This window comes from Pimephales promelas, chromosome 5, assembly GCF_988280905.1.
Source record: "Pimephales promelas chromosome 5, fPimPro1.hap1.1, whole genome shotgun sequence".
NCBI classification, from domain to species: Eukaryota; Metazoa; Chordata; class Actinopteri; order Cypriniformes; family Leuciscidae; genus Pimephales; species Pimephales promelas.
In genome coordinates, this window is record NC_142773.1 from 7,115,696 (window position 1) to 7,125,105 (window position 9,410).

Below are 9,410 nucleotides of genomic sequence, written 5' to 3' on the forward strand. Positions count from 1 at the left end.
GAAAAAGGTATGTAAGGATTTATCTAACTCTGGGGGATACGGTGAAAAAGCTAAAGTCCCAAAAAGTCGGAGTGTTCCTTTGAATATAGCAACAGTAGAATAAGCATGATAATAGACTTCACGCCATTAGACTATGTAAAGTTAACACTCCGCTGGGTGTTGTGGCCACATTACTTGCATAGAACGTGCATTAACTTTGGATGGTATAATGGCATGTTGTCCAATGTCCATTATCCCTTTGTTGTACCTGTTTTGTCATTTCTGTTCACCAAATCTTTTTAAATAAATAACTGTTAACAATTTTCTTATTGTCTGCAGTTGATTGCAATGTTTTAGAAAAATGGGTGTTTCTTTTAATGATGGCTAATATTAAATGATAGTGATATAGTATTTAAATTGTACAGTGAGAAACTGAATTTACAGTGCTTAACCGTTATCTACTGTTTATAGTACTGTGTTGCATACAATACATAAAAAACAGTGCTTAATGTTTTTTGTATGTAAATTAAATTGAAATTTTCTTCTACAGTAAAACAATCAATGCTGTAAATACAACTAAAATCAAAATATTTCAATGTTTTTGATTTCACAGTGTTTACATAAAATACTGTGAAAAGTACACTACCCTTACTGTAAAACGTATTCACAGTAACTTACTGGCAACGATTAGCCAGTAAGTTACTGTAAATACAACTAAAATCACAGTATTTAATTGTTTTTGAATTCACAGTATAAACATAAAATACTGTAAATGGAAGTACAGTACCCTTACTGTAAAGAGAATTCACAGTAACTTACTGGCTAATCGTTGCCAGTAAGTTACTGTAAATTTTACAGTAAATTTTTTACAGTGTAGGCTTGTTTGAGATGAGCAAATTCTGCGCAGAATCGATCACCGGTGATCAGCGCGAGATGCATGCCGGTTAGAAATGTGTCCGAGAACGGTCCGCCTGGCTCTGATGTCATGCCGACGTATGTCAAAAAACTCTCGCGAGCGCAAGGCGGAAGGGTCGGATTCTGCAGTCGCGCGCAGTTGCTCTCCACCGACTGCGCTGATCAAAAGCATGATGGGAAACGACTTACTGACGACACAGCTTAATGCTCATTGGTTTAAACAACATGATGAAGGTAAATTCCATATTCATTAAGCTAAATTCTCCAAATCAAGGCCATGTTTTTTTTTTTGTTTTTTTTAATTGAAACTAAAAAATGCTGGGTTGTTTTAACCCAATTTTGGGTAAAATATGGACAAACCCAGCCATTGGGTTACATTTTTAAATTATATTTTTAACCCAATTGGCTGGGTTCGTCCATATTTTACCCAAAATTGGGTTAAAACAACCCATCATTTTTTGTGAATCTCTTAAACGGGTTAAAAATAAGAAAGCTATAGTCAGAAACTCAAATATACTAGGCCTACTCTAAAATGTTCAAGTGAAAAATAGCTCTCATTTTATAGATGATGAAGTTTGTAAGTCTGTCTATTTAAGCTAAGCTTATTTTGATTTATTTATTTTATTATTAATTTTATTCTGATGTTTATTTATTTGTCGATGTATAATAGGCCTATTTGTTTCACGAATTGGTGCTTGTAGGTAGGCTTTGTTTGTAACTTGCATTGTAACAAAAAAGTAAAATAAATAAAAATAAAAGAACAACAGATGAATTGTTCTCTTTTAAAATGTTTGATTTTAAAACTGATATCATGTTTTATGTGTATACATATATGGGTGAATAAACTCTCTGACAGTGCCATATGGGTTATATTTCATTTTTGTTAAAACAATAAACACGTCTGTATTAAAGAAAGAAAAAAAGATTGATAAACACATATTTAACAAGTACTTTGGGTGTCTTGTTCATTATATTTATTTTTATATTAAGCAACAGAACTTAAATCACATCCAGTTTATTAGCAACACGTGCACGAGCGTGAATCCCGTTAATCCCGTGATATCCGCCTTTGATCTCACAGGTGTCTGATTCACTGCGAGAACCGAGATCTGTCCGGCTTTATTGCGCTTTTTTCACTCCTCCCCTCACTGCAACCGCCTACTCTCGACTACATTGCAGGCGAGGCGAGGCGCATCTCAAACAAGCCTACTGATCAGCCCATTCTCACCCCCAAGGCGTCACTTAACTGACGCCTTGGGAAGCATTTGGACATGCTTCAATATCTGACGCTTTAGGCGCCCTTTAGCGTCAGTTAGATGACGCCCTAGGATCGCGTGTACCCTACCCCCACCCCACACCTAAACCTAACCGTGTCCTCTAACTGACGCTTTCCTTTAGCGTCAGTTAGATGACGCCGTAGGATCGCGTCATGTAAGTGATGCTAAAGGGCGCCTAAAACGTCAAATATTGAAGCATGGTCAAAGGTGACGCCTTGGGGTGAGAATGCGTTGCGTGTTTAAAGGACAGAACACATCCACTTCCAGATATTTGACAATCAAAATAAATCATACGACTCATTATTTAGACTAGTTTGCCGGTTTGTGAATATTTTGAATAAAAGGGAAAACGAAATAAACGCGCAGTGTGTTTATCGTGGAATTTATACGCGAGCGATAGGCCTATACGCATGGGTTGGTTAGGGTAGGTTTAGTGGGGTGGCTGTATATAACACGCAATGAACTGCGTATCAAATGCACACGAAAACTGCTTATCATATGCACGTAACAATCATTTTTGCGTAGGCTATAAATTGCGCACGATTTATTATAATTGCACGACAAAAAACAGGTGCGTGCATGAGCGTCGCCACGGAAATTATTCTTCCAAAATAACGGCTACAGGCCTAGGCTACTGTCAAGAATAAGCTATACTGTAGGGCAGGATATGGTTTTCTGTTGCGGTTTTGCTGATGAGGACGGAGGATCAAGGATGTTGGTGACTGGATAAGGATCTATTGCTAAGGCTATTTATAGACCAGAGAGCAGACGCCCTATTTATAGCCTACCGCTACTCCCTTCATAGTGGGCTTAACAGTAATAGAATATTCTGATGATATAAGATCCATTCCACCGAAAGGGTGACATTTGCCTGTTGTACATTTTTGTATCTTCTTTCAACACTGAATCTAATGACACAAATATTTCGCTATTCAAAATGTATCAATCTTGTAACTTTATTTATTTTTTATGAAGTTTCAAAGTGGGAGATGTATGCATTTTTCTCAGTCCTGTTACCAAAAATCATGTGTCTTTTAAAAAGCATGTTTAAACAAATCAACTAATTTCTTTGTTTTCCTCTCATAAAATTGTATTTTAAAGAAATGGTAGGTTGCATGTTTAAGTAATTGACATGTGTCACAAAAAATCACTATATATCCACACAAGGTGTATTAAAAAAATGCAAAGCCATTTTTTAATTTTAAAGGAGACCCAAACCTTACATTTATAAATGTTTTTATAATGTAACTAATTAAACTATTGGATAAATTATGAATGTAACACAATTGAGAAAATCAGTGGTTTAACTTCATTTTTTAGTGAAAATCTATATTATTACAGGAATGCAAATTCCGTAACAGGAATGTATTCAAGAGATTTCTGAAGGAAAGTGCTGGTTTGTCAGCAAAGATGATGAAAAGAGAACAAAGTAGAAAAAGAGAATGGAGATAGAGAGTGTGGTGGGTTTATCTCCTCCCCCATCAGCATGGTGGGTGTGGGTCATGTACAAAACAAAACATGTTCAGTTCAAAAACTACACCCAACAGTGTTGTAGCTACACTGCAAAAAAAAAAAAAGTTGAGAACTGTTTTCTCAACTTAGGGTCATTAGTTGTACAAACTTTTTCATGTTAAATAGTATTGATTAAACTTTAAAAACAGAATTTTTCATTTAGATTTTTTTTCCAGTGTAGAATTACGCTAAATTCAAAAACACAAACTTGCCTGGCCCTTTCTAAAAATTATTTAGTTTGGCCCAGAATTCGCTCTCGATTTCCATGTGAGGACCTGTGACTGGCCTCGGGGGTGGGATAATACACCCAATGTCCTCAAACAAGTACCAAAGAATGTCTTCACGGGCTGGCCAGATAAAAACGGTTGACTCCAATCTTTTGCATACAACGGATCTCAGAATGTTTCACTTGTATCAGTGATGACACCAGAGAACAGATCACCATCGTACTTCAGCACACACCATTTGCCAAAAACTTCAAGACTTTAACTTCTGTCTCTGTGGAGGCCATGGGAGCTGTCTTCTTATTGCTGCACTTGAAATGCTTTGCATTCAAGCACCCACAGTTCAGATTTTGTGTTGTCATGCACAAGCAGCTGACGCCCCTGTGTATCAATTCTCCATGGGCTAGGGACACAACCTGATGGGTCCTCATCATGGACAGAACTGGTGGCACATAACTGGGCATCTCTGAAACTCCACTATCAACTGCTTCCTGGCTGACAAAAAATAACTGGATTTTTGTGTGTGTCTCTTTCAACATAGCAAACAGCTCTGCACGACTGGAATATCTCTTGGCTGACTTGATTGTCAGCCCTCCTTCTTCAGGGCCCATCCGGGGCACCCTTCCCATGGCTCGCCTTGAAAAAGTTCCACGTCCTGGCAGTGAATCCCCGCTTGAACAGCTCAGAACAAAACAAGAATAAATTACCATCACTGTAAAAATGGACAGTGGAGACCTCTGGATGTGCACTCTGCACATAATCAAGCGTGGGTGACACGTGTTGCCAGATTGCTGGTGGGCCCTCTATTCTTGAGGGTGACACTGTGCAGAAGGACATCAGGCGAGGAATTGCATGCACATAAAGCACACCTGTGTGCAGCGTTGCCTGCTAATGTGATGCTCTGAAGTGGGCTGCCTGCATTTCTGTGCTGTACTTTCAGAGGTAATTCTCTAAAAACTCAACATAAATTAAGTATTTAATGAACTTTTAAGTTTTGTCTCAATGCCCTGCAGTGTGTGAACTGATTGTTGATGTTAAATGTGTGTCTCTTAAACCTGTGCAGCAGCAGGTTTAGCCATTCAAGCAGTTCTTCTTGAGTGGTCTGGAACTCTTTTTTGATTGTGATTTTAGATGTTTTACGTTGGGGTCATTCTTGTGCTGCCCATCCACAACTACCCATTGGATATAACACACATTATTTTCTGGGTTGTACTCTAGAGACTGGGCAAGAGAGGTCCTTACACTCAGAACATTCTCCATACATGCACTTTATATTTTCTGTCTGACATGAGATCTTTTTCACAAGGTCATCCAGACTGAAGTAGTGCAGCTTCTGGACAAGAAAACCCAGATTCTCATGCATCTTCAGAGACTTGGCTAAAAGAACATGACCTGAACAAAAGAACACATGGGGCGTGTGTTTATACGTCAATTCCAGCTGGATCAAAACCATCATAGTAAGGGATTCTATCTGTAGCCCACACATCAAACTTCTATTTACCTCACTGCGTCCCTTTTATTTGCCACGAGAAATTCCTCAGAGTTTTATTACATGTAAGTTGTCTAAGCTGTAAGCTGTCCTACTAGACATGGCAAAATTCTAGATATGTGCTATGGTACAGTTAAAGATGCCTATAAATCTAATGTAATGTCAACCCTGGGGTCTTCTAACCAGCTGTGTCTTTCTGGCCCCGATCTATCAATCAGCCCTGATAGGCGGTGGGCCGGACCTCGAAATTATGAATTTAATCCTTACCTCAAAGTCTTTTTATGCTGAGGTCATGTTATAAAATCGTATAAGTACTACAGACATTGTTTCCAACTTTGTTGTTTGCACATTTGACGCAAAATGTCCTTACAAAGTAGTAATCATAACGTTAGAAAACCTCCCTTTTCCTTGACAACCAATGTAAATAATGAACACAGATTCTACAGTGGAGGCAAACAAATCTTTGTTGGTGACCAGGAAGCTGCGTTCTTGAAATAACAATTTTGATTTAATCATTGAAAATGTAATTTTAGTAATGTAGTTCAGTAATACTGAGGTAAAAATAAGGTGATTTATCCATTTAGCCTCAAATGTAAAAAGCCCTGTAACCCCTTTTTCCCAGACAAGTTTGGCAAAGTTTGATCAATGTACATGTATGGGTGAACCTGCAAACCACAGAGAGTACAGTAGCTGAAAAAGCCGTATTTAACTTAAATCCCAAAGACGTCCTAGATGTGCTGGCTAATGTTGGATTTCACAAAGAATGTTACATGCTCTTCACCAACAAATAACACATAAGAGCAGCACATAATAAGTGCATCTATTAAACAACAGTGAAGATTTGTATCAAATGTATTTTTTTATATAAAATAAATACAACAATGTCCAGACAGTAGTGTGAAAGTAGTTGTCCAGCTGGAAATCCAATGAAATTTGAGCAAGCGGTGGCTGTTCTGTGTAATTTATACCCCTGGCTGCGCCAGAAACACCTTCTATTCCCACAATGTCACAGTCAATCAGAATTATGGTTTCTACCCCAATTTGGCTTATGGCCTGGACTTGGGGCTATTCCGAAATGTTATCTAGGAGTTATCCTATTTCATTCTGATGCATTAGTTTCATACTGAGGGATTGCTTTTGAGCATGTGCACAAAAACTATTATGTATCTCATGCATCATGTCAAATAGAGCAAGTAGTGCTTCATTGTCTCAGAAACATAAGGCTACATTACAGCAACTGCAATGGAGAAGAGTATAGGCAGGGGAGCAGTTATTCATTAACATTGCAGACAGCATACTGTACACTGTATTATAGTAGGGATTGGCATTTAAAAATATTGGCAAAAAATAATATTCAAAGATCTTCGAAGAATAATATTCGAAGATTCGAATATTCAAATAACCTGGCCCTAGCCAGATGAATTTCGCTCTGCCTAGCTCCACTCATCCATCCGGAACCGATCCATTGAAATGGCGTTTCAGAAGGCTGGGCCTTATCAAAAATCCTTGCATATGATTGGATAAGCCACTCGACGCGCTATTTCAACCACTCACACTGAAGCCAACCCGTGACGCTGATGAGAGCGACGCAACTGAAATATTAGAAAATATTAAATGAAACAATATTAGGTAGATTGGACTACACGGATGAAATAGCAGCATCAATGTTAACGCTTGCTTCCTCGATGCGAGCCGCCATTGTTGTCTGAATCAAAACAGTCTCACGGTCGCTTCTCCACTACGTCACATCTATGAAACTCCCGCCCTGCGTCCTGATTGGCTAAGCCATGAAGTTGGTTGGAGAAATCACTTTTAATGGAAGAGGTTCCAGATGGATGTGACTGAAGCTAGGCAGAGCTAAGCGGAACGACATTCACCTGGCTAGGGCCAGGTTAATATTCGAAGGCTATTATTCGAAAATCGCACCCCTCCACCACATGCACACACCAGGGGTCTCATTTATAAAGCATGCGTACGCACAAAATGGGCCTGAAACGTACGTATGCCAGTTTCCAAGCAAAGGTTGTGATCTATAAAAAAACAAACTTGACGGGAGTATGTTTAAACATTAACAAACTTTGAGCCGTGCGTGCACACATTCTGGAGACAAAGGGAATTGGAGACTTCGATGGTGAGCTGTAGTTAAATGTCTTTTTGGTCACTTTAAGACCGAAAATCTAAAGAAAATTATAGCCTATCTACGCTACAAAAAGAAAATAGCCTACAAATAAAATTTCACTGACCAAGCCAATCACTTGATGCCAGTATCCATCCCTTCTTAAGTGTCCGCGCCAGTACGCGCGTTGGGCCGTTTAGTGAAACTGACGCACATTATCTAACGGCAGATGAGCCGTATATCTTCATGAGGCTAATAAATACAGTGCACGTTCTCAATAACAGTTTAAATAAATGAAATAATGATTTAAAGATGGAATACCTGAGATTTTTGCATTAAAATATACCAAAATCACAAGGCCAGTGTTATATACACTGTAAATGATTTCTGTTGTTTTCACAGGATTATACTGTTTTTCTCAACAGTTTCTTACTGTATAATCTATGTACAGTAAGTTACAGTAGATTTAGTTGTTTTCACAGTATTAAATTGTTTTTTCAACAGTTATGTACTGTGCACACAGTTGACAGTATGTTACTGTAGAATTTCAATGCATTCTGGGAAATTATCAGTTATTGTTAATCTATACAGCAGTGCAATTGACCGCGAAAAACACCACACACAGTTCCAGGGGTAAAATTGATAGCCTATTATGTTATTCTTACATTTAAAATAAAAATGTAGCACTGATAACCATTAACAGTCATAATTTATGACATAATTTATGTCAGTGGGGTGTGCATGAGAGCATATTTGACTTTGCAAGAGTTTCTCTGACGTGTCAGTGGTGCTGCTGTCTTTTCTGCCGACCTGCAACTTCTTCATCTGGTAAGTAATAATTATTATAATGTGTATGTGTCACAGGTCGAGGGGAGGAACGCTCGGGTGACCAACCACCCCCCCTCTAACTGAGTCACCACCGTAAGGAGCCGACACCACAGGCACACAACAGAGGACCCGGAGACAGAGACAAGTTTCAAAGGAGTAACAATCTTTATTCAACCAAGGGTTTCTCACAGTTCAAGAGACTCTCGTCGATGTACGATGATGGAGCAGGGGGGTTGAAGCTTACTTCTCCCCAGCGGTGCTGCAGACTTCCAGACCCAAGAGTAAGTATGTCAGGTAAGGATTCTTCACGGTACAAAGTACTCTCGTTGGTGCACAGTAATGAAGCAGTGGATTAAAAGCTTACTCTTCCCCCAGCGGTGCTGCAGACCTCCAGACTCAGACAGTAAGTATGGCAGGTAAGGATTCTTCACAGTACAGAGTACTCTCGTTGGTGCACGATAATAAAGCAGTGGATTAAAAGCTTACTTTTCCCCCAGCGGTGCTGCAGACTTCCAGACTCAGACAGTAAGTATGGCGGGTGAGGATTCTTCACAGTACAGAGTACTCTCGTTGGTGCACGATAATAAAGCAGTGGGTTAAAAGCTTACTTTTCCCCCAGCGGTGCTGCAGACTTCCAGACTCAGACAGTAAGTATGGCAGGTAAGGATTCTTCACAGTACAGAGTACTCTCGTTGGTGCACGATAATAAAGCTGTGGATTAAAAGCTTACTTTTCCCCCAGCGGTGCTGTAGACTTCCAGACTCGGACAGTAAGTATGGCGGGTAAGGATTCTTCACAGTACAGAGTACTCTCGTTGGTGCACGATAATAAAACAGTGGATTAAAAGCTTACTTTTCCCCCAGCGGTGCTGCAGACTTCCAGACTCAGACAGTAAGTATGGCGGGTAAGGATTCTTCACAGTACAGAGTACTCTCGTTGGTGCACAGTAATGAAGCAGTGGATTAAAAGCTTACTCTTCCCCCAGCGGTGCTGCAGACCTCCAGACTCAGACAGTAAGTATGGCAGGTAAGGATTCTTCACAGTACAGAGTACTCTCGTTGGTGCACGAT